This window comes from Bombina bombina, chromosome 2, assembly GCF_027579735.1.
Source record: "Bombina bombina isolate aBomBom1 chromosome 2, aBomBom1.pri, whole genome shotgun sequence".
Taxonomy (NCBI): domain Eukaryota; kingdom Metazoa; phylum Chordata; class Amphibia; order Anura; family Bombinatoridae; genus Bombina; species Bombina bombina.
Genome location: NC_069500.1, coordinates 901,801,997 through 901,828,887, shown reverse-complemented (window position 1 = coordinate 901,828,887; position 26,891 = coordinate 901,801,997). Strand labels below are relative to the sequence as shown.

At 38.2% G+C, this 26,891-nt stretch overlaps 1 protein-coding gene and 1 long non-coding RNA gene across 2 annotated transcripts in view; one reads left to right on the top strand and one right to left on the bottom strand.

The window, feature by feature from the left end:
• The window catches only part of MBOAT4 (membrane bound O-acyltransferase domain containing 4), a 128,101-nt gene that overhangs the window by 76,510 nt on the left and 24,700 nt on the right, over nt 1-26,891 (top strand). The gene's annotated exons all lie outside the window — the stretch shown is intronic.
• LOC128648084 (uncharacterized) lies at nt 1,788-25,506 on the bottom strand. Its single transcript, XR_008400504.1, has 8 exons — nt 25,131-25,506; nt 23,805-23,945; nt 21,867-21,969; nt 15,853-15,993; nt 13,691-13,793; nt 10,491-10,574; nt 3,584-3,659; nt 1,788-1,963 (listed from the first exon to the last, which is right to left on the bottom strand). It is a non-coding gene; the product is annotated as an uncharacterized LOC128648084 (long non-coding RNA).

Below are 26,891 nucleotides of genomic sequence, written 5' to 3'. Positions count from 1 at the left end.
ATCGATGGCTTCTTGGTCAGAGAGGGGGGTGGGAGCGTGCACGGGGAGGGAGCGGGTGGGAACCACTTACACTACAGAAACGTTTTTTTTTATTATGGGGAGAAAGGAGGGATAAAATCCCTGATTAAAGTAATCTAAGGGATCTGGGAGGGGGTGGGGAAAGCTACACTACAGAAAAAACAAAAATTAAAAAAAATAAAGACATTTTTACATGCAAACTGGGTACTGGCAGACAGCTGCCAGTACCCAAGATGGCCCCCAATAAGGCAGAGGGGGAGGGTTAGAGAGCTGTTTTGGGGGGGGATCAGGGAGGTTGGGGGCTAAGGGGGGGAATCTTACACAGCAGCATATGTAAATATGCTATATATAAAAAAAGGATACCTTTTATTTTAGTACTGGCAGACTTTCTGCCAGTACTTAAAATGGCGGGGACAATTTTTGGGGTGGGGGAGGAAAGAGCTCTTTGGGAGGGATCAGGGGGTCTGATGTGTCAGGTGGGAAGCTGATCTCTACACTAAAGCTAAAATTAACCCTGCAAACTCCATACAAGCTACCTAATTAACCCCTTCATTGCTGGGCATAATTCACGTGTTGTGCGCAGTGGCATTTAGCTGCCTTCTAATTACCAAAAAGCAACACCAAATCCATATATGTCTGCTATTTTTGAACAAAGGAGACCCCAGAGAAGCATTTACAACCATTTGTGCCATAATTGCACAAAATGTTTGTAAATGATTTCAGTGAGAAATCTAAAATTTTGAAAAATGTAACGTTTTTTTTTATTTGATCGCATTTGGCGGTGAAATGGTGGCATGAAATATACCAAAATGGGCCTAGATCAATACTTTGGGTTGTCTACTACACTAAAGATAAAATTACCCCAAAAAGCTCCCTACATGCTCCCTTATTAACCCCTTCCCTGCTGTGCATAATACACGCATGGTGCGCAGTGGCATTTAGCGGCCTTCTAATTACCAAAAAGCAACGTCAAAGCCATATATGTCTGCTATTTCTGAACAAAGGGGATTCCAGAGAAAAATTTTACAACCATTTATGCCATAATTGCACAAGCTGTTTGTAAATAATTTCAGTGAGAATCCTAAAGTTTGTGAAAAAATTTGTGAAAAAGTGAACAATTTTTTTTATTTGATCGCATTTGGTGGTGAAATGGTGGCATGAAATATACCAAAATGGGCCTAGATCAATACTTTGGGATGTCTTCTAAAAAAAAATATATATACATGTCAAGGGATATTCAGGTATTCCTGACAGATATCAGGGTTCCAATGTAACTAGCGCTCATTTTGAAAAAAAGTGGTTTGGAAATAGCAAAGTGCTACTTATATTTATTGCCCTATAACTTGCAAAAAAAAAAGCAAAGAACATGTAAACATTGGGTATTTCTAAACTCTGGACAAAATTTAGAAATTATTTAGCATGGGTGTTTTTTGGTGGTTGTAGATGTGTAACAGATTTTGGGGGACAAAGTTAGAAAAAGTGTGTTTTTTTCCATTTTTTCCCTCATATTTTATATTTTTTTTTATAGTAAATGATAAGATATGATGAAAATAATGGTATCTTTAGAAAGTCCATTTAATGGCGAGAAAAACGGTATATAATATGTGTGGGTACAGTAAATGAGTAAGAGGAAAATTACAGCTAAACACAAACACTGCAAAAATGTAAAAATAGCCCTGGTCCCAAATGGACAGAAAATGGAAAAGTGCTGTGGTCATTAAGGGGTTAATGCATACCCATATAAATAAATAAAAAACTATAACAAAATGTAAGATAGGTCACAGCTTTATTAATAGAACAGATAGAAACATTATTAGCATTGTATTAAACAGCCAGGTTTATAGTTCAAACAGGAACGCCAAGGACAACCCCTTTCCATGGGTACACAAGTTGTGAGAGCAGCAGAGTTGCACAAAACACACGCGTACTCCAGCTGTTAAAACACCTGCAAAAAAGAAAAAAAGTGAGAATATAGAACAAAATGTAAAGTTATTCCAACAAACCCTAGAGAATAACATACAGTAGACATGGTGTACACTTTTCTCCTCAACTCGCATCTATTTGAATGTTTTCAGGTAACACCTACAACTGGTATCAACTCATTCAGCAATATGCATTTTTTCCGTTTAACCCCCTTAACGAACAGTGCCGTACAAACGCAGTAGTTTATTAGCCCTAAAGATGCTGCTGTCCTGGGCTCATCTAGCTGACAGCGGCGAGATTGCTCTATTCTGCATGTCCCACTCGAGAAAAGAGCCGTGTGTGAATCCTACACTGCACAAAAAAAAAAAAAAAAAAACACACACTACAGCCAAACTTAATCTTACAAGCTACATGATTAACCCCTACACTGTCAGGAATGTCAAGTCTTGTTAAGAACATGTCCATGTCTTGAGCACTGCATAGCAAAAGGGTTTGCAACAATGCTCAAGACATACGCTCTTGAGAAAAGAAGTTTAAGCAAAAAGGGAAAAGTGAGGTACATTTTAAACAGAAGTAAAATAATAAAAAAAATAAAAAATAGAAGTTGTACACCAAATATTCTGCTAGACTGAAGCAAGCCTGCCAGTAGCGATTTCGTTGGCAAGTTTGCAGGATCATTACAGCATCCCAGAACCAGTTCTCACCTATATAGGGAATACGTTTTTTGGAAAGGAAACCAGGGTAGGAAATGAAATAACTGAACGAGGTACAGTTTATATAGAGGGTGTGAGAGTTCTATATGTGTTACAAGCGACAGGTAAATATAAAATATTCACATTGTATCTATACTAATTAACCTATGAGATTGTGACAAAAGCAAAACAAGTTGAAATCCTTAAAAATGCCAAATGCTTCAGTTTTATTTCGTGATTTGGAAATAATTTTAACAACTTTCCTTATTACTTCTATTATCAAATTGGCCTCATTCTCTTGTTATCCTTTGCTGAAAGAACAGCATTGCACTACTGGCAGCTAGCTGAACACATCTAGTTAGCCAATCACAAGAGACAAATGTGTGCAGGCACCAATAAGTAGCTAGCTCCCTTTAATGTAGGATATGCACATTTTTTTATTTTTTTTTACAAGAAATACCAAGAGAAAAGTGAATTTAGAAGTGAGGGAGACATAGATATTCCTTCCACCTGGGCCATGTGAATTTTTAAACCCGGAACCTTAGTGACTTAGCATTAAGTGCTATTGCTATGACAGTGAGACTTCTTTTTTTTTTTTTTTGTTAAAATTGAAGATTTTCCTAAACCAAGTAAGCAGAACAGAAAAGGGATATGAAACCCAAAAGTTCTGGGTAGCGCTTGCTGATTGGTGGCTAAATGTAGCCAATAAATCAGCAAGCGCTACCCAGTGTGCTGAACCAAAAATGGGCCGCCTCCTAAGCTTACATTCCTGCTTTTTCAAATAAAAATTTCAAGAGCACAACGAAAAATGTGATATGAGTAAATTGGAAAGTTGCATGCTCTGAATCATGAAACACATTTGGGTTTCATATCCCTTTAAGATGCAGGGAAACAAAAATGCAAGCATTGAAAGTTGTTAATGCTACATCTTCACAACCATTCATGCTTACCTGGGCTGGTGTAACGGAGAACTGTTTCATGTAGACATTTTGTCCAGTGTTTGACGATCTGTATATAAAACAAAATCTATATACAGAAAACAAAATTAGTGTAAGAAACTAGACAACCTGGTGCTCTAAAAAAAAAAAAAAATGCACCCAGTGTACAAAGTACAGAGTTAAAGTTGCCTTTCCCATATTTAAGCCAAACATATAATACAGAACAATCATACATAATTATAAAAATATTGTACAATAGATAACCAAACAAACTGAAATCTGATTAGCTTCCCATGATCACAGACAGTGAGAGCAGCCGCACTCTACTCTCACTATCCGTGAACACTTCAGCAGACAGAATTCAATGTGTTCAGTTACCATACTACAAAATTATAACTTTATACATAATATATAGTACATACATAATAAATAGAACATACATATTATACAGAACATACTAAATATACATGAAAATATAATAAAATTATACATCATAAAAATATTGTACAATAGATAACCAAACAGACTGAAATCTGATTAGCTTCCCATGATCACAGACAGTGAGAGCAGCCGCACTCTACTCTCACTATCCGTGAACACTTCAGCAGACACAGAATTCAATGTGTTCAGTTACCATACTACAAATTATAACTTTATACATAATAATAAAAAATAATATTATACAGAACACATATTATACATAATATATTGTACAGAACATACTAAATATACATATTATACATAAATATTATACAGAACATACATATTATACATAATAAAATATATTATACATAATAATACATTATAATTATACATAATAAATAATAATATTATACATAACAATCATACATAATTATAAAAATATTGTACAATAGATAACCAAACAGACTGAAATCTGATTAGCTTCCCATGATCACAGACAGTGAGAGCAGCTGCACTCTACTCTCACTATCCGTGAACACTTCAGCAGACACAGAATTCAATGTGTTCAGTTACCATACTACAAAATATAATTTATGCTTACCTGATAAATTCCTTTCTTCTGTAGTGTGATCAGTCCACGGGTCATCATTACTTCTGGGATATTACTCCTCCCCAACAGGAAGTGCAAGAGGATTCACCCAGCAGAGCTGCATATAGCTCCTCCCCTCTACGTCACTCCCAGTCATTCGACCAAGGACCAACGAGAAAGGAAAAGCCAAGGGTGAAGTGGTGACTGGAGTATAAATTAAAAAATATTTACCTGCCTTAAAAACAGGGCGGGCCGTGGACTGATCACACTACAGAAGAAAGGAATTTATCAGGTAAGCATAAATTATGTTTTCTTCTGTTAAGTGTGATCAGTCCACGGGTCATCATTACTTCTGGGATACCAATACCAAAGCAAAAGTACACGGATGACGGGAGGGATAGGCAGGCTCTTTATACAGAAGGAACCACTGCCTGAAGAACCTTTCTCCCAAAAATAGCCTCCGATGAAGCAAAAGTGTCAAATTTGTAATATTTGGAAAAAGTATGAAGCGAAGACCAAGTTGCAGCCTTGCAAATCTGTTCAACAGAGGCCTCATTCTTGAAGGCCCAAGTGGAAGCCACAGCTCTAGTAGAATGAGCTGTAATTCTTTCAGGAATTTCCAGCAGTCTCATAAGCTAAACGAATTATGCTACGAAGCCAAAAAGAAAGAGGTAGCGGAAGCTTTTTGACCTCTCCTCTGCCCAGAGTAAATGACAAACAGAGAAGACGTTTGTCGAAATTCCTTAGTTGCCTGTAAGTAAAATTTTAGAGCACGGACTACATCCAGGTTGTGCAGTAGACGTTCCTTCTTTGAAGAAGGATTTGGGCATAAAGAAGGAACAACAATCTCTTGATTGATATTCCTGTTAGTAACTACCTTAGGTAAGAACCCAGGTTTAGTACGCAGGACTACCTTATCCGAATGAAAAATCAAATAAGGAGAATCACAATGTAAGGCTGATAATTCAGAGACTCTTCGAGCCGAGGAAATAGCCATTAAAAATAGAACTTTCCAAGATAACAACTTTATATCAATGGAATGAAGGGGTTCAAACGGAACGCCCTGAAAAACATTAAGAACAAGGTTTAAACTCCATGGTGGAGCAACAGTTTTAAACACAGGCTTAATCCTGGTCAAAGCCTGACAAAAAGCCTGGACGTCAGGAACTTCTGACAGACGTTTGTGTAACAGAATGGACAGAGCTGAGATCTGTCCCTTTAATGAACTAGCAGATAAACCCTTTTCTAAACCTTCTTGTAGAAAAGACAATATCCTAGGAATCCTAACCTTACTCCAAGAGTAACCTTTGGATTCACACCAATATAGGTATTTACGCCATATCTTATGGTAAATCTTTCTGGTAACAGGTTTCCTAGCCTGTATTAAGGTATCAATAACTGACTCAGAAAACCCACGTCTTGATAAAATCAAGCGTTCAATTTCCAAGCAGTCAGCTTCAGAGAAGTTAGATTTTGATGTTTGAAGGGACCCTGTATCAGAAGGTCCTGTTTCAGAGGTAGAGACCAAGGTGGACAGGATGACGTGTCCACCAGGTCTGCATACCAAGTCCTGCGTGGCCACGCAGGTGCTATTAGAATCACTGATGCTCTCTCTTGTTTGATTCTGGCAATCAATCGCGGAAGCAACGGGAAGGGTGGAAACACGTAAGCCATCCTGAAGTCCCAAGGTGCTGTCAGAGCATCTATCAGGACTGCTCCTGGATCCCTGGATCTGGACCCGTAACGAGGAAGCTTGGCGTTCTGTCGAGACGCCATGAGATCTCTCTCTGGTTTGTCCCAACGTCGAAGTATTTGGGCAAAGACCTCCGGATGAAGTTCCCACTCCCCCGGATGAAAAGTCTGACGACTTAAGAAATCCGCCTCCCAGTTCTCCACTCCCGGGATGTGGATTGCTGACAGGTGGCAAGAGTGAGACTCTGCCCAGCGAATTATCTTTGATACTTCCATCATAGCTAGGGAGCTTCTTGTCCCTCCCTGATGGTTGATGTAAGCTACAGTCGTGATGTTGTCCGACTGAAACCTGATGAACCCCCGAGTTGTCAACTGGGGCCAAGCCAGGAGGGCATTGAGAACTGCTCTCAATTCCAGAATGTTTATTGGCAGGAGACTCTCCTCCTGACTCCATTGTCCCTGAGCCTTCAGAGAATTCCAGACGGCACCCCAACCTAGAAGGCTGGCGTCTGTTGTTACAATTGTCCAGTCTGGTCTGCTGAATGGCATCCCCCTGGACAGATGTGGCCGAGAAAGCCACCATAGAAGAGAATTTCTGGTCTCTTGATCCAGATTCAGAGAAGGGGATAAGTCTGAGTAATCCCCATTCCACTGACTTAGCATGCACAGTTGCAGTGGTCTGAGGTGTAAGCGTGCAAAGGGTACTATGTCCATTGCCGCTACCATTAAGCCGATTCCCTCCATGCATTGAGCCACTGACGGGTGTTGAATGGAATGAAGGGTGCGGCAAGCACTTTGAAGTCTTGTTAGCCTGTCCTCTGTCAGGTAAATCTTCATTTCTACAGAATCTATAAGAGTCCCCAGGAAGGGAACTCTTGTGAGTGGAACGAGTGAACTTTTCTTTTCGTTCACCTTCCATCCATGTGAACTTAGAAATGCCAGCACTAACTCTGTATGAGACTTGGCAGTTTGAAAGCTTGAAGCTTGTATCAGAATGTCGTCTAGGTATGGAGCTACCGAGATTCCCCGCGGTCTTAGTACCGCCAGAAGAGCACCCAGAACCTTTGTGAAGATTCTTAGAGCTGTAGCCAATCCGAATGGAAGAGCCACAAACTGGTAATGCCTGTCTAGGAAGGCAAACCTTAGGTACCGATAATGATATTTGTGAATCGGTATGTGAAGGTAAGCATCTTTTAAATCTACAGTGGTCATGTACTGACCCTCTTGGATCATAGGTAAAATTGTCCGAATAGTCTCCATCTTGAACGATGGAACTCTTAGGAATTTGTTTAGGATCTTTAAGTCCAGGATTGGTCTGAAAGTTCCCTCTTTTTTGGTTACCACAAACAGATTTGAGTAAAACCCCTGTCCCTGTTCCGATCGTGGAACTGGATGGATTACTCCCATCAACAAGAGCTCTTGTACGCAGCGTAGAAACGCCTCTTTCTTTGTCTGGATTGTTGACAATCTTGACAGATGAAATCTCTCTCTTGGAGGAGAGTATTTGAAGTCCAAAAGGTATCCCTGAGATATTATCTCTAGCGCCCAGGGATCCTGAACATCTCTTGCCCAAGCCTGGGCGAAGAGAGAAAGTCTGCCCCCCACTAGATCCGATCCCGGATCGGGGGCCCTCAATTCATGCTGTCTTAGGGGCAGCAGCAGGTTTCCTAGTCTGCTTGCCCTTGTTCCAGGACTGGTTAGGTTTCCAGCCTTGTCTGTAGCGAGCAACAGCTCCTTCCTGTTTTGGTGCAGAGGAAGTTGATGCTGCTCCAGCTTTGAAATTACGAAAGGAACGAAAATTAGACTGTCTAGTCTTGGCTTTGTCCTGAGGCAGGGCATGGCCTTTACCTCCTGTAATGTCAGCGATAATCTCTTTCAACCCGGGCCCGAATAAGGTCTGCCCTTTGAAAGGTATATTAAGCAATTTAGACTTAGAAGTAACATCAGCTGACCAGGATTTTAGCCACAGCGCCCTGCGTGCCTGAATGGCGAATCCTGAATTCTTCGCCGTAAGTTTAGTAAGATGTACTACGGCCTCCGAAATGAATGAATTAGCTAGTTTAAGGACTCTAAGCCTGTAACTCTCCCCTCGTTGTTTGGTGAAATTTGTTCAATTTGTACAGATTGACTTTTATTTAAAGTAGCATCAATACAGTTAGTACATAAATTTCTATTGGGCTCCACTTTGGCATTGCAACAAATGACACAGGTATCATCCTCTGAATCAGACATGTTTAACACACTAGCAAATAAACTTGCAACTTGGAAATACAATTCAATTAGAATATTAAAACGTACTGTGCCTTTAAGAAGCACAGAAGATCTATGACAGTTGAAAATTAATAAATTGAAACAGTTATAGCCTCAATCCTTGTAAACAACACAACTTTAGCAAAGGTTTAATCCCATTAGCAAAGATAACAAATTCTGAAAGCAGGAAACAAATTACAGAATAAACGTTTTTTATCTCAGTCAAACTATAATTCTCACAGCTCTGCTGAGAGAAATTACCTCCCTCAAAATAAGTTTTGAAGACCCCTGAGCTCTGTAGAGATGAACCGGATCATGCAGGGAATACAATGAGTTGCTGACTGAAATATTTGATGCAGTAAAAGCGCCAAAAAAACGGCCCCTCCCCCTCACACACAGCAGTGAGGGAGAACAGAAACTGTCAGAAAAACAGATTAAGCAACTGCCAAGTGGAAAAATAGTGCCCAAACATTTATTCACTCAGTACCTCAGTAAATAAACGATTTTACATTCCAGCAAAAACGTTAAACATAATCTCTAGTTATTAAACAGCTTTATGTATTTCTTACAGTGTAATTCTAGTGAAGTACCATTCCCCAGAATACTGAAGTGTAAAGTATACATACATGACATTATATCGGTATGGCAGGATTTTCTCATCAATTCCATTGTCAGAAAATAAAAACTGCTACATACCTCTATGCAGATTCATCTGCCCGCTGTCCCCTGATCTGAAGTTTACCTCTCCTCAGATGGCCGAGAAACAGCAATATGATCTTAACTACTCCGGCTAAAATCATAACAAAAACTCTGGTAGATTCTTCTTCAAACTCTGCCAGAGATAATAACACACTCCGGTGCTATTTTAAAATAACAAACTTTTGATTGAAGATATAAAACTAAGTATAATCACCATAGTCCTCTCACACATCCTATCTAGTCGTTGGGTGCAAGAGAATGACTGGGAGTGACGTAGAGGGGAGGAGCTATATGCAGCTCTGCTGGGTGAATCCTCTTGCACTTCCTGTTGGGGAGGAGTAATATCCCAGAAGTAATGATGACCCGTGGACTGATCACACTTAACAGAAGAAATTATAACTTTATACATCATAATAAATAATAATAATAATATTATATAGAACATACATATTATACAGAACATACTAAATATACATATGATCCATGATAATTATACATTATAAAAATATTGTACAATAGATAACCAAACAAAACTGAAATCTGATTAGCTTCCCATGATCACAGACAGTGAGAGCAGCCGCACTCTACTCTCACTATCCGTGAACACTTCAGCAGACACAGAATTCAATGTGTTCAGTCACCATACTACAAATTAAAACTTTATACTAAATATATTATACAGAACATACTAAATAAACATATTATACATAATAAGAATCAAACATTATACATATATACCAACGTGGCGTTCTGAAGACGTCTGACGAATCTGGTTGAATCCTTGGCATACTTGAATGGTGTCCCAGCGAAATCTCATCTTGTGCAGCAGAACGACGTAGCAGATCTTGAGCAGCAGATGTGTCCTTTTCATGCAGCAAACAGCAGCTTGACCGGATAACCTTAAACAAATGTTAATGGGAGAAGCACAGGAGACAGATATACATTCACAATAGACAAAGAAAAAAAAAAAAAAAAAAAAGCCGAAGGGGCATTTGGAGGTACAGATTGGAATCTGCCTAGCTTTCCGTGATCACAGGTGGTGAGAGCAGTCGGCCACACTGTCCCCACTGCCTGTGAACACAGTTGTCAAACACAGACTACATTGTATACCTCCTGCCTTCGTTGTGGCAAATGAACAAACATTAACTCATAAAACCTTAGCTTAACAGCAGCATTAGGTTTCTGCTTTATAAGTTATAAAGCAGTTTGTTACAAAATTGAATCTAATATATGGGAAAGGCAACAGTAGCCCCAGTCTGTCCTTACCAACTTGCAGCCTGGATGTCAGCAAACACAGTTGAGGTGAAGACCTCTTTGTACATCATGGCCTCTCGCTTCACATTGCTAGATCTGTTGAGAGGAAACAAAGTTTCAGTTCTTGCACGGCAATACATAAGTAGCTATAAAAAGTAATGTTTTTTTTAGCTATCCCTAAAAGGCATATACAGAGAAGGGGGTGTAGTGAAGTGTGCTTCTCGCACTGCATGATAAACAAAAATATGATAATTCATGTAGAGATTATAAAAGCAACATGTCGTCAGGGGGCTGTCAAAAGAGGCTTAGATGCAAGGTAATCAGAGGTCAAAAGTATATTGATTTAACTCTGTTGGTTATGCAAAACTGGGGAATGGGTAATAAAAGGGATTATCTTTTTAAAACAATAAAAATTCTATGGTAGACTGTCCCTTTAACAAAAAGGATACTACGAAAACAAACAAAATTGATAACAGAATTAAAATAGGAAACTTGTTTAAATGGATTAGATAGTGCGATATTTTAAAAAAAGACAGTTCACCTAAAAAATCTTCTCCAATTTAAATTGTTCTCAATGATCCCTTTTACAGATGGCTCTCGGTTTACGCCAGTTCAATTTGCGCCGTTTCAGAACAACCTTTTTTTTCAGTCATGGGACCGCTATTAAAATGCATTAAAAATCAGTGCACTAATTAAAATAGCCAGTAGGTGGAGCTGTCTGCTTGTGCTTCAGTAAAGTTAAGCTAGTTTAACAGTCTGAAATTGATGTGTACACAGATCAGACAAGACCTATCGAGCAAGTTCTTGCAACCACTTCCCTATTATCTTCCTGTCCAGCTGCTTGAGGTGAAGGTGCCTAACTGCCTATTAAACACTACAGATTTAATTGCATAGAATAGGTGCAGACCCAATATTATCTAACATGCTAACAATGCAGAGAACCGATTGCAGAAAAATGCAAGTAAAAAAAACATTTTTGTTCATTAAACTTAGGTTGATGATGCAATCTTGTGTAATTATTTTATTAGCGGATGTTTAGCAAATGTTTTTGTTTATTAAACTTAGTTTGATGATGATACAATCTATATTAGTTTTATAATGCTGTTTAGCATTTAAAGTCTTCATTTCAAACCTTTAAAAATAATGTATTAGGTGTTAGTTATGACAATTTTGAGAGGGGCCTGGAACCTAACTCCCTCACTTCCCATTGACTTGCATTATAAACTGGGTTTCAATTTACAACGGTTTTGATTTACAACCATTCCTCCTGGAACCTAACCCCGGCATAAACTGAGGGCTACCTGTAATAGTTTCTAAGTAACTCCTTTACCCCTATTTTGGCATTTGAAATAGTTTATTTAGCTTGTGTTTTCCCAAGCTATACTGAAAGTTTTGATACTGGAGTCTCAGTTATTAAATAGCCTAAGTAAATACAGCCAGCAGAATAAATTACACTCACAGTGGGGTGCAGGATAGTAAATTAATAAAATGCTCATTTTACATTGTTCCCTATATATATGTTGAGCTTTAGTATTCCAGACTAAGATAAGGAAGCAAGTGTGTGTACACAAAGTGATAACATAATGAGCTATGATATTACCTGAAGCTCAACCCATTGTAATAGGCTATGGTTTAAAACCACAAAACCAGCTACTTCATATACACAAATAAACCTGAAAATGCAATTTCTCACACGTTATCTTCTGCAGCTGGTATAAAGTCATTGAAAATATATTAATATAAAAACTATTTTACAGTTTACTGTCCCTTTAAGGTTAATTTTTTTTACCACTGGCTGTTATTATGATCCCATGTGCAAGCAAGTACATTGAATATTTACATAAAATAAAAACGGACAGTCTAGTCAAAATTAAACTTTCATTATTCAGATAGGACTTTAATTGGTAATTTTAAATAAACTTTCCAGTTTACTTTTATTATCAAATTTGCTTTGTTTTCTTGTTCTTAGTTGAAACTAAACCTAGGTAGGCTCATATGCCAATTTCTAAGCCCTTGAGGGCTGCCCCTTATCAGATGTTTTTTTTAATTGCTTTTAACAAGAGACTGTGGGCCATATAGATAACACAGTGTTCAGGCACAGGGAGTTATTTAAGAGTTAGCACAACACAATATTAAATGCAACTCAATAGATTTTTTTTTATATTCACAGTCATGTGATCAGGGGGCTGTCAGAAGGTTCTTAGATACAAGATAATCACAGAGGTAAAAAGAGTATTAATATAACAGTGTTGGCTGTGGAAAACTGGGGGATGGGTAATAAAGGGATTATCTGTCTTTTAAAAAACAAACAATAACAATTCTATCGTAGACTGTCCCTTTAATAAATAGCTGCCTATGCTAGTCAATCTTGCTTAAGAAGCTAAAACATTTGTTTTATCTTAGTGTAAAAAAAAAAAGTTTTTAATGAAAACAGATGCTTTGTAAATTTGATGAATGAAAGTGCCCCTGTTTTTAATAGTATTTTTAAAAAACGGGCTCTCATTCACCAAATTTTACCTTCACTTTAAGAGACAAGATATACACTAGGACTAAAATTCTTTCCCTATTCGTTTAAGGATAAAAAGTCTTATCAAAATTAAAAAGTACAGTCATGCCACAAAAAGACACTGCAAGGACAAGTGGACAACATTACAGGGTCATTATAGTGGTAAAAATACATTAGTTAGAATATGTAATTTTAAGACTAGTGATCCTGCACCACTGTGAGGGTTAAAACACACAGTAGAAGTACTGCTTGGGACCCACAGAGCAGTGCCGGTCCCAATCAGTAGCGCTTTCTGCTTGGGACAAGCAGTGCTCTGTGGGTTTTAAGCAGGACATTATTGTTGGTGTTAAAAATGACATGCTCTAATGCTATGCGTTTAGTCTCAAGCAGATACATTAAGTAACAACTCAGATGTGTAACTAGCGCCACCAACTGGGACCAGCACTGCTTTGCTGGTCCGAAGAAGTACTTCTACTCTGTGTTTACACCTTTGCGGGTTAAAAAAAAAAAAAAAAAAAAAAAACACACAATGCAGGGTAGCTAGTCTTAAAATTTCATTTGCTAATAACAAATTAGAGCATGTAACGGTTTGACTATTATCACCATTTAATTATACTATATGTCTGCAACAAAAATGATCTACCGTTATACAGGAAACAGCTTGAATACTATGAATTTAATGTCTTTACAACAATTGAACTCTTACCTGTTTTAACAAAGGAGGCACAGACATTCCTTTTGACAATGAACTAGACAAAGTGTTGGCTGTATGGCAACTGGTGCTGTAGATCTGTTAACTTTAGCATCACCTGCAGATTAGAAAAAACTAAATACATACTATTTAACGTAAGAAACAGGACATTGTGATAAGTTTACATTGCATTTTCTACTTGAGTATTAACTATAGGCAGAGATAAAACCCTTAGACGAATGAACCTTAAATATGAACATAAAGTCTTAAGGTCTATATTCTGGGATGTACAGCATATCTAGTGGGTTTAAGTGGTTAGTTATATGACCAAATGCCTCAAAACTACGGCCTAACAGTAATTCCATATCATAATTTCATAAATGTAACAAATATAAAATAAAGAGCATAAGGGAAAGAAGAGTAAGATATCCAGGTGTCTGTGGAATGGTATAAAAGGGATCAGGAATTGGGTTGGTAAAGATTTGGTAATTATAGGCAGTGACAGAGCAATAATAAATGCAACAAGAGTTTACTATGAATGTTAGCTGTGCATTTTCTGGGTTGGGCTTGCATGGGACATATGATGGGGACCTAAGGCTGAGGAGACAAACTTGTAATGTACCACAGTATATAACTAGCCTTGGGTAGCTTCAGCAGGGGCCCGCTGCTTCCACTTCCCAAAGACACAGCTGCTATGAAGACCGTTTACTGTACCTAATGAACATATATGGAGAAGGGAGATCTTTGCCAAAGAGGAGTTACTTGGATATAGCATGTGTGAAGCAGTCATGTAGGAAAACAAGACAAGGGTGCTTAGAGTACTTTGAAAAGGAGCGATATGCCATTTAAGTGGTCATGTAAAAAGGTTAATGAAAATAAAGTAATTTTCATTGATATATTTAGGGATTATTATATTTTAACTGCATGTCCAAAGGCTTCAGAGACCATTTACAATCCACCATAGCTTTACAGCTGTACTCATGGGCACTGGACTGCTCCAAGTGTCCACAAAGCACAGCTGCCACCATGACAGAGAGCTCACAGCAACGTCTGCCAATGACCAAGATGGGCTTAAAAAGTACTTTAATAGGAGAAAATGCATTAGGCTATTTTTATTTAATATAGACTATAAAGTCAGAAACTTTACTTTGAAAAATAGGGGAAATTAAAAATGCTATATTAGGAGGTAATAAAATTATTTTAAAATACCATGCTCATAGGCATCAAGAGACAATTTACAATCCACCATAGCTTTACAGCTGTATCCATGGGCACAGGCGCGCACTGCTCCACATGTCCATAAAAACAGCTGCCACCATGTGCAGAGAGCTCACTGTAACATCTGCCAGTGATCATGTTGGGTCTAACAGGACAGAAGTAAATTATGCTGTTAAGCAGCCATTGAAAATAGGGGGGGGGGGGGGAATGCCATGCTAGAGGCAGTAATTAATTATTTTAGACTATACATGCCCAAAGGCTTCAGAAACCGTTCACGCCCCACCATAGCCTTACAGCCGTAGTCACGGGCACCAGGAGCAGGTGCGGACTGCTCTTAGTGTCCGCAACTACAGCTGCCACCATGTGCAGAGAGCTCACTGTAACGTCTGCCAGTGACCATGATGGGACTATCAGGAGGGAAGAAAGTAAAATTATGCTGTTAAGCAGCCATTGAAAATAGGGGGGGGGGGGGAATGCCATGCTAGAGGCAGTAATTAATTATTTTAGACTATACATGCCCAAAGGCTTCAGAAACCGTTCACGCCCCACCATAGCCTTACAGCCGTAGTCACGGGCACCAGGAGCAGGTGCGGACTGCTCTTAGTGTCCGCAACTACAGCTGCCACCATGTGCAGAGAGCTCACTGTAACGTCTGCCAGTGACCATGATGGGCTTTACGGGAGAGAAGTAAATTATGCTGTTAAGCAGTCTTTGAAAATAGGGTGAAATAAAATATAATCCTAGGGGCAGAAATTAATTATTTTAGACTAGTCACATGTCCAGAGGCTTCAGAAACAGTTTACGCCCCACCATAGCTTTACAGCTGTAGTCACGGGCACCAGGAGCAGCCGCGGACTGCTTTTAGTGTCCGCAACTACAGCTGCCACCATGTGCAGAGAGCTCACTATAACGTCTGCCAGTGACCATGTGACACCTACATATTAATAACCTGTACTTACCTGCAAACTGGTCTCACAACCTTGTGGAAGAAAATTAAGCTGTCATATGCTTGAAGTTTCCATAAAGCCATCCTGCCATGCCATCAGCTGTTTAACCGCTGGAGCCATTTTTGAGCTGGACAGATATTCCAAACAAGCCAGCTAGAAGAGACAAAACAGACTTAATACATCTACGTTCTAGATTCCAATTAGAGAAGTAACCTAGCAGAGGTAGTCTGGATATGGCAACAGTATACAAAGGGATTTATTACAATAATTTGAGAAACCATTCTTTAGCCTGCGAGATATACATACAAAAAAAAAAAAAACAAAAAAAAAAAAAAAAAAAAAACAAACACACACAACATACTTAAAGAGACAGTTTACTCAAATGTTCTCCCCTTTAATTTGTTTGAAATGATCTATTTTACCTGCTGGAGTGCATTGCATTGCTTACAAGTAGCTAGTTTACCCTTATTTTGGCATTTGAAATAGCTGATTTAGCCTATAGTATCCCAACCTATACTGAAAGTTTTTGGACTTAAAAGAAGAGTCATTTTGGGAACAAAAACCCATTAAAAAAAAAAAAAAAATTAAACTTGACATTTACATTTTTATAATAAAATCCATTATTACCTTTTTTTTTGCATTTTTAAGTTATTTACCTTTTAAATTTATAAGCTTTCCAGTGCCCTCTGAAATCAACTTTCAAAGGCCAATAAGCAGGGCAGTCATACGACCTCTGTACACCTGCTCATGCGCAGACTGCCTGGTTTATTCATCCCCGCTCAGAAACTGAGCGGCGATTGCTGATTGGTTGCCGGTGCACCAGCATTCTCTTTTTTTTTTTTTTTTTTTTTTAATTTTTTTTTATTTATAACCAAGACAAAGAAATTTACAACATTGACGGTTACAGGTAGAAGTAAGAATAAAATCACAGTAATTTATAAAAATACGCCCATAGTGAAGTGAAAGCGGTAAGCCAAAATAGGGGGCCAAAAGTGCCCGTGCGTAGATACAAATCTTACAAATCAGTTTAAGGCAAACATTCATATGTTGGCTAAAGTGCATATTATAAACATATAACCTTTTATCAAATAGCTATTATTTCTTCATCTTCGTGCGTTTTTAACTTTCCACCCCCCCCCCCAACACAAACAATGTCACGCACACATTGAAACAATATCCCCTATGACAGAATTGTCCTGCCACAACGAGAGAAAAAAGGAAAAAAGAAAAAAGGAGGAAAGAGAGAAAAAAAAAAAAAACAAACAGGTTAACCTATCCTCTCCCCTCACCCCCGTCCCCATCCCCCCCCCCGACCCCTCACTCAGTGTCCTCTGCCCATTCTCTCGGGAAATGGCCCGCCAGAATATTCACCTGTATAAACTCTGAGTTTCTAATTGGTTTAATTAATTTTTTTTGATGAGTTAAGGGCAGAGAGCCCACAAATGTCTCCCACTTTTTAAAGAATGTCGCTATGTATTTATCTTGTGGGTATGACATGTTAATCTGTTCTACTATGAATTGATCTGTCAAAGCCCTTTTAAATTGGGCCATTGTAGGTGTAGAAGATGCTTTCCATGCTTTAAAGAGGAGGTTACGTGCTACCAGTATAATAGTATTTATTAGGCTGTAATTCTTAGGTATACCCTGGAATTTTACTAAGAAGAAGATCTCAATAGGGGATAATTTGTGGGCCATTTTCAGAACTGCCGTCATCCAAAATATGATTCCCCCCCCCCCAATATTGGTGCACCTTAAAAATATTAAAAAAACCTTCCTTGTGCAAGTGTGTAATATACCCATTTATTTAAATGTTGGCTATTTCTAGAGACATTTACAGACTGATCTCTTACACTAAAATAAATAATAATCTGCCTTCAGTTTCAATTACTGGCCTAATTATGTGATAACAAACAAACTGCACAGCCTATTAATTCAGTACAAAGCAGTTTTTTTTTTTAAACTACAGACCTGTATCTCATTTACTTAGGAACTTTTTAGCCACTGAAATCAAGAGTACTTTCTCTTATTTGTAATCTGAGCTATAGATCAAATCAATACTACACAACTAAATGTTTATAAACACCAAGAAATCTTTTGTAAAAGTTTAACAGGAAAATGCTTACAGTATTAATGGGGAAAGTATTAGGTACTGAAGAAAGTGCATTTATATGTTTCTGCGTTGCAATGCAGCAAAACAGTTTACTAGGTCACATTAAAAGCATAATAAGCAGACAATTTAAGCACTTGGCTCATATACACACAAACACATGATATAAATATCACTGCTGAATATAAGATACAAATCACATATTTAACACAACTCAAAGTAATGCAAATCTCACCTGCTAAAAACGACAAACTTCACACTATTTTTTGGCGCAATTGCAGGTTGTGTACAGGAAGTCAGTAAGATTCCAATGCAACCTCAAGGCTTTATGATCATGTGGCATACAGCAACCAATCAGAATAAAAGGTGTTTTTTGTTTTTTTATTTTTATGTAACACATGATGAAAAGTGAATTTCTGACGAAAGTTAATTTTTATTAGGTTTTTTTTTCTAGCAGATTTAACAATTAAATTTAAGTTATTTTCTTGGATATACAGCAATATTTAACTTTAAAAATTGGTATGGGGTGACCAACAATAATGCAGGACTGGTTATATCTCCAGAAGCAAAAGGGAACAGTCTTAAAAGGGACATGCACACACAGCCTTTAAATAGACAACTCACGCCACACACACAGTCTTAAAGGGACAGATCACAGTATGTGAACCTTGTACACTCTCAAAGTCTTAAAGGGGCAGGCACACAGACTAACATGTTCAGATAGAGAATACCATTTTAAACATTCCAAATTATTTCTAATTTGCTTCATTCTTTATAGATATCCTTTGTTGAAGAAATATCATTGCACATAGGTGAGCCAATCAGCAGCTACTGATCCTATTTAGATATGCTTTTGAACAAAGTATATCAAGAGAATGAAGAAAATAAGATAATGGAAGTAAATTGGAAAATTGCATTCTCTTTCTAAATCATAAAAGAAAAAAAATTGTGAGTTTCATGTACCTTTAAGGGGACAGCACACCACATGCATGCAATTATGGTACAGGCACACAAGTAACAGTCTTAAAGGGATAGGCACACACAGACTTAAAGGGGCAACACACCACACGCATGCAATCTTAATGCTATAGGTGCACAACCACCCAAGGAACACTCAGCCTTAAAGGGGTAGGCATACACAAATAATGCACACAGCCTTTAAAGGGACAGGCACAATGCACACAGACTTAAAGGGACAACAAACCAGAAGCATGAAATCTTAATGGTAAAGGCGCACAAGCACCAAGGAAAACTCAGTCTTAAAGGGATAGGCACAGACACAATGCACACAGCCTTTAAAAAAGGGACTGGCAGACACAACACACACAGACTTAAAGGGCAACACACCACACACATGCAATCCTAATAGTACAGGCGCACAACCACCAAAGGAACACTGTCTTAAATGGGTAGGCATACACACAACCATTAAAAGGGACAGATAACCGTATGTGCACACACACAGCCTTGCACTGTCTCAAAGCAATGCACTCAGCCTTAAAGGGTCAGACACGCACACAACTCACTCAGTCTTTAAAAAGAGAACTTACACACAATCTTATTGGTAAAGGAGCACAAATACCCAAGGCACACAGTCTGAAAAGAACAGCTGATACCATACACAGTCTGAGAGGCAAACACAAGTCTGTATCCTTCAGACTACTTCCAGGCTCCTCTCCCCTGAACTCCTCCTCAGGCATTAAAGGGACATAAAACTCCAAAATGTTCTCTCATTATTCAGATAGAGCATGCAATTTTAAACTTCTAATTTACTTCTATTATCTAAACTGTTTTGTTCTCTTTAATTCTTTTATTGACAGGGGTACCTAGGTAGACTCAGGAGCCCCAAGGCAGAACATACAGTGATCTGAGATGTCATCGCTGAACATGCAGCATGTCTGCAGAAAGAACAGGACACACGCAGGAACTGTTAGTTAGCGATTAAACTTTTCAGAGCTGCTTCACATTAGGCTGTTCTCTTCAAACAGAGCTGTTCTCTAGCTGCACTGTGTAAGTTTTCCTTATCACAGTTCCTCCAGAGCAACGTGCTGTTTGAAGTGAACAGTGAAATATGCAGTAGCGCTGAAAAGTAGCAGTGCAATAATTGACTGGCTCTCAGATTTTTTTCAAGCCCGTCCCCTAGGCTTTCACAGTCTGCAAAGCTGTTTTTTTCTAAATGTAAAAACGTTCGTATAAGCAATGTACCTTTTTTAGACTATGTCTGCAGCTAATTTGCAATGCAATTTTAAACTACTGCACTATATTATAAAACTTTAAATATTGCTTTATTCTCCAGTTAGCTAACACAATACAATCAAACTGGTGCTTTAGTGTAACTGCCTAATTTAAAATTAAATTTAATCTAAAAATGACCTGCAGAAAGTTTTTCACTAAAAAACTCATCGCAGAAAGTGAAAAAAAGTTCTGCCTCTGGGCTCAGGAGATGATTGGTGGCTGCAATATGTCTCATGTTATTGCTTGTGAGCTGCTGGTGCAATGCTGAATACGGAGAGCGTATTACTCTCCTACTCCCTGGCTCAGCAGAACATCAAATGAAAGATAAACAGTGCACTCTAAAAATCATTAAAGAAAACGTTTAGGCGCGCAGACTTTGAAAATTCTACTCTCTGACTCTGTTCCAAGTCTTTCAGTGCACAGACCCGAGCTGTGTGCCTACCGCTTCTTATGGCCAATCGAGTGCCCACCCTCCCCTCCTACATCTTCAGTGTGCACTTAGTGTATCGTAACTGTACCGGTCTGGTGGGCATCATACGTGGCTCCTTCACTTTAGAAACAGTCTCAGACAGTCATGCGGTTAGGTGCCAGGCATCCCCCTCATGATTTCCTGGTTCCCATTTAGAGAAACAGCCCAGCAGTGAGTGACTCCACTGCTCCACACATCAGTGAGCACAGATAGGCCGGCAGGTTTAGGCTAGCAACGAAACTTTGCAAGCCTCACGGCACGACCACAACATTCATAATGAAATTGGGCAGGGGAGGAGCAAAGTACAAACAAGCAAAAGCAGCCGGGAAAACTATTTGTGGAAATTGCGGCGCGGGCTCAAGGGGCAAAAAAAAATTAAGTGTGTCTACAACTTCCCCAGTCCCACTAATGTTCACAACTGCTGGCCCCTCTAATAATAAAAAATAAATAAAAAAAAAAAAGTAAGTTTTTAATCAAAACGGCTGCTTTGTGAACTTTGATGAATGAAAGTGCCCCTGTTTTAAATAGTATTTTTTTAAAAATGGGCTCTTATTCACCAACGTTTACCTTCACTTTAAGAGACAAGATATACACTAGGACTAAAATTCTTTCCCAAATTAAAAAAGTACAGTCATGCCACAAAGACACTGCAAGGACAAGTGGACAACATTACAGGGTCATTATAGTGGTAAAAATACATTAGTTAGAATATGTAATTTTAAGACTAGTGATCCTGCACCACTGTGAGGGTTAAAACACACAGTAGAAGTACTGCTTGGGACCCACAGAGCAGTGCCGGTCCCAATCAGCAGCGCTTTCTGCTTGGGACTAGCAGTGCTCTGTGGGTCTTGAACAGGGCATTATTGTTGGTGTTAAAAATGATATGCTCCAGTGCTATGTGTTTAGTCCCAAGCAGATACACATCCGAGTTGTGTTACTGATTGTAACTAGCACCACCAACTGGGACCAGCACTGCTTTGCTGGTCCAAAGAAGTACTTCTACTCTGTGTTTACCCCTTTGCAGTTAAAAACAAAATAATGCAGGGTCGCTAGTCTTAAAATTCCATTTGCCAATAACAAATTAGAGCATGTAACGGTTTGACTATTATCACCATTTAATTATACTATATGTCTGCAACAAAAATGATCTACCGTTATACAGGAAACAGCTTGAATACTATGAATTTAATGTCTTTACAACAATTGAACTCTTACCTGTTTTAACAAAGGAGGCACAGACATTTCTTTTGACAATGAACTAGACAAAGTGTTGGCTGTATGGCAACAGGTGCTGTAGATCTGTTAACTTTAGCATCACCTGCAGATTAGAAAAAACAAAATACATACTATTTAACGTAAGAAACAGGACATTGTGATAAGTTTACATTGCATTTTCTACTTGAGTATTAACTATAGGCAGAGATAAAACACTTAGACGAATGAACCTTAAATATGAACATAAAGGCTTAAGGTCTATATTCTGGGATGTACAGCATATCTAGTGGGTTTAAGTGGTTAGTTATATGACCAAATGCCTCAAAACTACGGCCTAACAAAGTCAATCCATATAATTTCATAAATGCAACAAATATAAAATATAGAGCATAAAGGGAAAGAAGAGTAATAAATCCAGGTGTCTGTGGAATGGTATAAAAGGGATCAGGAATTGGGTTAGTAAAGATTTGGTAATTATAGGCAGTGACAGAGCAATAATAAATGCAACAAGAGTTTACCATGAATGTTAGTTGTGCATTTTCTGGGTTGGGCTTGCATGGGACATATGATGGGGACCTAAGGCTGAGGAGACAAACTTGTAATGTACCACAGTATATAACTAGCCTTGGGTAGCTTCAGCAGGGGCCCGCTGCTTCCACTTCCCAAAGACACTGCTGCTATGAAGGGGATTTACTGTACTTACTGCTAATGAACATATTTGGAGAAGAGAGATCTTTGCCAAAAAGAGGAGTTACTTGGATATAGCATGTGTGAAGCAGTCATGTAGGAAAACAAGACAAGGGTCCATAGAGTACTTTGAAAAGGAGCGATATGCTATTTTTTAAGTGGTCATGTAAAAAGGTTAATGAAAATAAAGTAATTTTCATTGATATATTTAGGGATTATTATATTTTAACTGCATGTCCAAAGGCTTCAGAGACCATTTACAATCCACCATAGCTTTACAGCTGTACTCATGGGCACTGGGAGCAGGTGCGGACTGCTCCAAGTGTCCACAAAGCACAGCTGCCACCATGACAGAGAGCTCACAGCAACGTCTGCCAATGACCACGATGGGCTTAAAAAGTACTTTAATAGGAGAAAATGCATTAGGCTATTTTTATTTAATATAGACTATAAAGTCAGAAACTTTACTTTGAAAAATAGGGGGAAAAGAGAAAATTAAAAATGCTATATTAGAGGTAATAAAATTATTTTATTTTAAAATACCATGCTCATAGGCGTCAAGAGACAATTTACAATCCACCATAGCTTTACAGCTGTATCCATGGGCACAGGGAGCAGGCGCGCACTGCTCCACATGTCCATAAAAACAGCTGCCACCATGTGCAGAGAGCTCACTGTAACATCTGCCAGTGATCATGTTGGGTCTAACAGGACAGAAGTAAATTATGCTGTTAAGCAGCCATTGAAAATAGGGGGGGGGGGGGGGGAATGCCATGCTAGAGGCAGTAATTTATTTTAGACTATACATGCCCAAAGGCTTCAGAAACAGTTCACGCCCCACCATAGCCTTACAGCTGTAATCACGGGCACCAAGAGCAGGTGCGGACTGCTCTTAGTGTCCGCAACTACAGCTGCCACCATGTGCAGAGAGCTCACTGTAACGTCTGCCAGTGACCATGTTGGGGTTTACGGGAGAGAAGTAAATTATGCTGTTAAGCAGTCTTTGAAAATAGGGGGAAATAAAATATAATCCTAGGGGCAGAAATTAATTATTTTAGACTAGTCACATGTCCAGAGGCTTCAGAAACAGTTTACGCCCCACCATAGCTTTACAGCTGTAGTCACGGGCACCAGGAGCAGCCGCGGACTGCTTTTAGTGTCCGCAACTACAGCTGCCACCATGTGCAGAGAGCTCACTATAACGTCTGCCAGTGACCATGTGACACCTACATATTAATAACCTGTACTTACCTGCAAACTGGTCTCACAACCTTGTGGAAGAAAATTAAGCCGTCATATGCTTGAAGTTTCCATAAATCCATTCTGCCATGCCATCAGCTGTTTAACCGCTGGAGCCATTTTTGAGCTGGACAGATATTCCAAACAAGCCAGCTAGAAGACACAAAACAGACTTAATACATCTACGTTCTAGATTCCAATTAGAGAAGTAACCTAGCAGAGGTAGTCTGGATATGGCAACAGTATACAAAGGGATTTATTACAATAATTTGAGAAACCATTCTTTAGCCTGTGAGAAATAAATTATATAATAAAAAAAAACAACAACAACAACAACAACACACACCATGCAACCACACTCAACATACTTAAAAAGGGACAGTTTACTCAAAAATGTTCTCCCCTTTAATTTGTTCAAAATTATCTTTTTTACCTGCTGGAGTGCATTGCATTGTTTACAAGTAGCTAGTTTACCCTTATTTTGGCATTTGAAATAGCCGATTTAGCCTATGGTATCCCAACCCATACTGAAAGTTTTTGGACTTAAAAGAAGAGTCATTTTGGGAACAAAAACCCATTTAAAAAAAATATAAATAAATAACTTGACATTTACATTTTTATAATTAAAATCCATTATTACCTTTTTTTTTGGTTGCATTTTTAAGTTATTTACCTTTTAAATTTATAAGCTTTCCAGTGCCCTCTGAAATCAACTTTCAAAGACCAATAAGCAGGGCAGTCATACGACCTCTGTACACCTGCTCATGCGCAGACTGCCTGGCTTATTCATCCCCGCTCAGAAACTGAGCAGTGTTTGAGAATGCTGGTGCACCGGCAACCAATCAGCCTTCTCTGCAAGCTGACATCTCCAAGGCAACCATAAAGCATCCTCAGTGTCTGCAGCTCAATGTGAGCAGATCTGCATGCGGAGTGTGTTCATTTTCTATTAGGAGACCAGCAGCACTCGAACAGCTATCTTTTAAATGAAGAAAAGTGTCTTTTTTTGTTTACCAAGTCCCTTATCGTGAGTGTCCCAGACTACCTCATTAACAGTGCTAAACTGGGAGCTTCCAAGTACGTTTGTAAAAATGTTTTATACTGGATTTTTAGATCAGTATCTGTGCATATTCTTCTTTATAGTAGGGTCTATTACATGCAGTTAAATGAAAATTGGTGAATACTGTCCCTTTAATGATTTCATATACTTGTAGTTGCTTAATCAAAAGCAAAGCCATTAACTTGTAACGTGTTAGTAAAATATATTTTACATCATAATCCCTTTATTATCCATTCCCCAGTTTTGCATAACCAACGCTGTTATAGAAATATGCTTTTTACCTCTGTGATTAACTTGTATCGAAGCTTCTGAAGACTGCCTCCTTATCTCAGATCTTTTGACAGACTTGCATGTCAGGCAATAAATGTGCTTACTCTTAAATAACTCCACAGCCGTGTGAACAATGTTATTTATATGAAACACATGAACTAAAACCCTCTAGCAGTGAAAAAGTGTCAAATACATTCAGATAAGAGGCGGCCTCCAATGGCTTATGAGCCTACCAAGGTTAGCCTTCAACTAAGAATACAAAAAGAACAAAGCAAATGGAAAGTGGTTTAAAATTGCATGCACTATCAGAATCATGAAAGTTTAAGTCTGACTAGGACTGTCACTTTAAGTCCAAGTAATTGACAAACTATGTAAACACAGCCAGCAGAATAAATTACACTCCCGGTGGGTGGGTAGAAGCGATAACTAAATACTTTTCCATTGTAAGTATTGGGGTTTGGTTTACAAACAGACACAAGATAAGGAAGCAAAATGTGTGTACACAAATTTTACCTGCAAGGTCAACCAATTTTAAAACCAGAAATTTAATATCTATAAAAAAAATCCGAAAATGCAATTTCCCATACACTTTATATACTCTGCAGCTGGTATAACAAGTCATTGGAAACACATTAAGCAAAATACAATTTTACTATATACTGTCCCTTTAAATAGAGAAGGTAAAAACAGAAATGTGCATAAATGCATTTAAACAGAAGCATTTTCACAATACTGTATACAAAACATGCTCAAACACAAAGCCTACTGAATGAATTTAAAAAGTAATTTACTAGCAGGCAAGTTTTTTCCTTTTTTAAAAAATATTAAAAAAACCTTCCTTGTGCAAGTGTGTAATACACCCATTTATTTAAATGTTGGCTATTTCTAGAGACATTTACAGACTGATCTCTTACACTAAAATAAATAATAATTTGCCTAAAGTTCAGTTCCTAGCCTAATTATGTGATAACAAACAAACAAGTTGCACAGCCAATTAATTCAGTACAAAGCAGTTTGTTTTTAAAACTACAGAGCTTTATCTCATTTACTTAGGAACTTTTTTAGCCACTGAAATCAAGAGTACTGTCTCTTATTTGTAATCTGAGCTATAGATCAAATCATCACTACACAACTAAATGTTTATAACATCAAGGAATCTTTTGTAAAAGTTTAACAGGAAAATGCTTACAGTATTAATGGGGAAAGCATACATACTGAAGATAGTGAACATTTATATGTTTCTGCATTGCAATGCAGCTAAACAGTTTACTAGGTCACAATGAAAGCATACACACACACATGATATAAATATCACTGCTGAATATAAGATACAAATCACATATATAACACGACTCAAAGTAATGCAAATCTCACCTGTTAAATAAACACCCCAAACATCTCATGATTTTTAATTTTTTTTGGCGCAATTTCAGCTTGTATACAGGAAGTCAGATTCAAATGCAACCTCAAGGCTTTATGATCATGTGGCATACAGCAACCAATCAGAATAAAGGGTTTTTTGTGTGTTTTTTTTAAACACGCTTTATTTGTATGTAACACTACATGATGAAAAGTGAATTTCTGACGAAAGTTCATTTTTATTATGGTTTTTTTTTTCTAGCAGATTTAACAACATTTAATTAAATTTAAGTTATTTTCTTGGATATTACAGCAATATTTAACTTTAAAGATTGGTATGGGGTGACCAACAATAATGCAGGACTGGTTATATCTCCAGAAGCAAAAGGGAACAGTCTTAAAGGGACATGCAC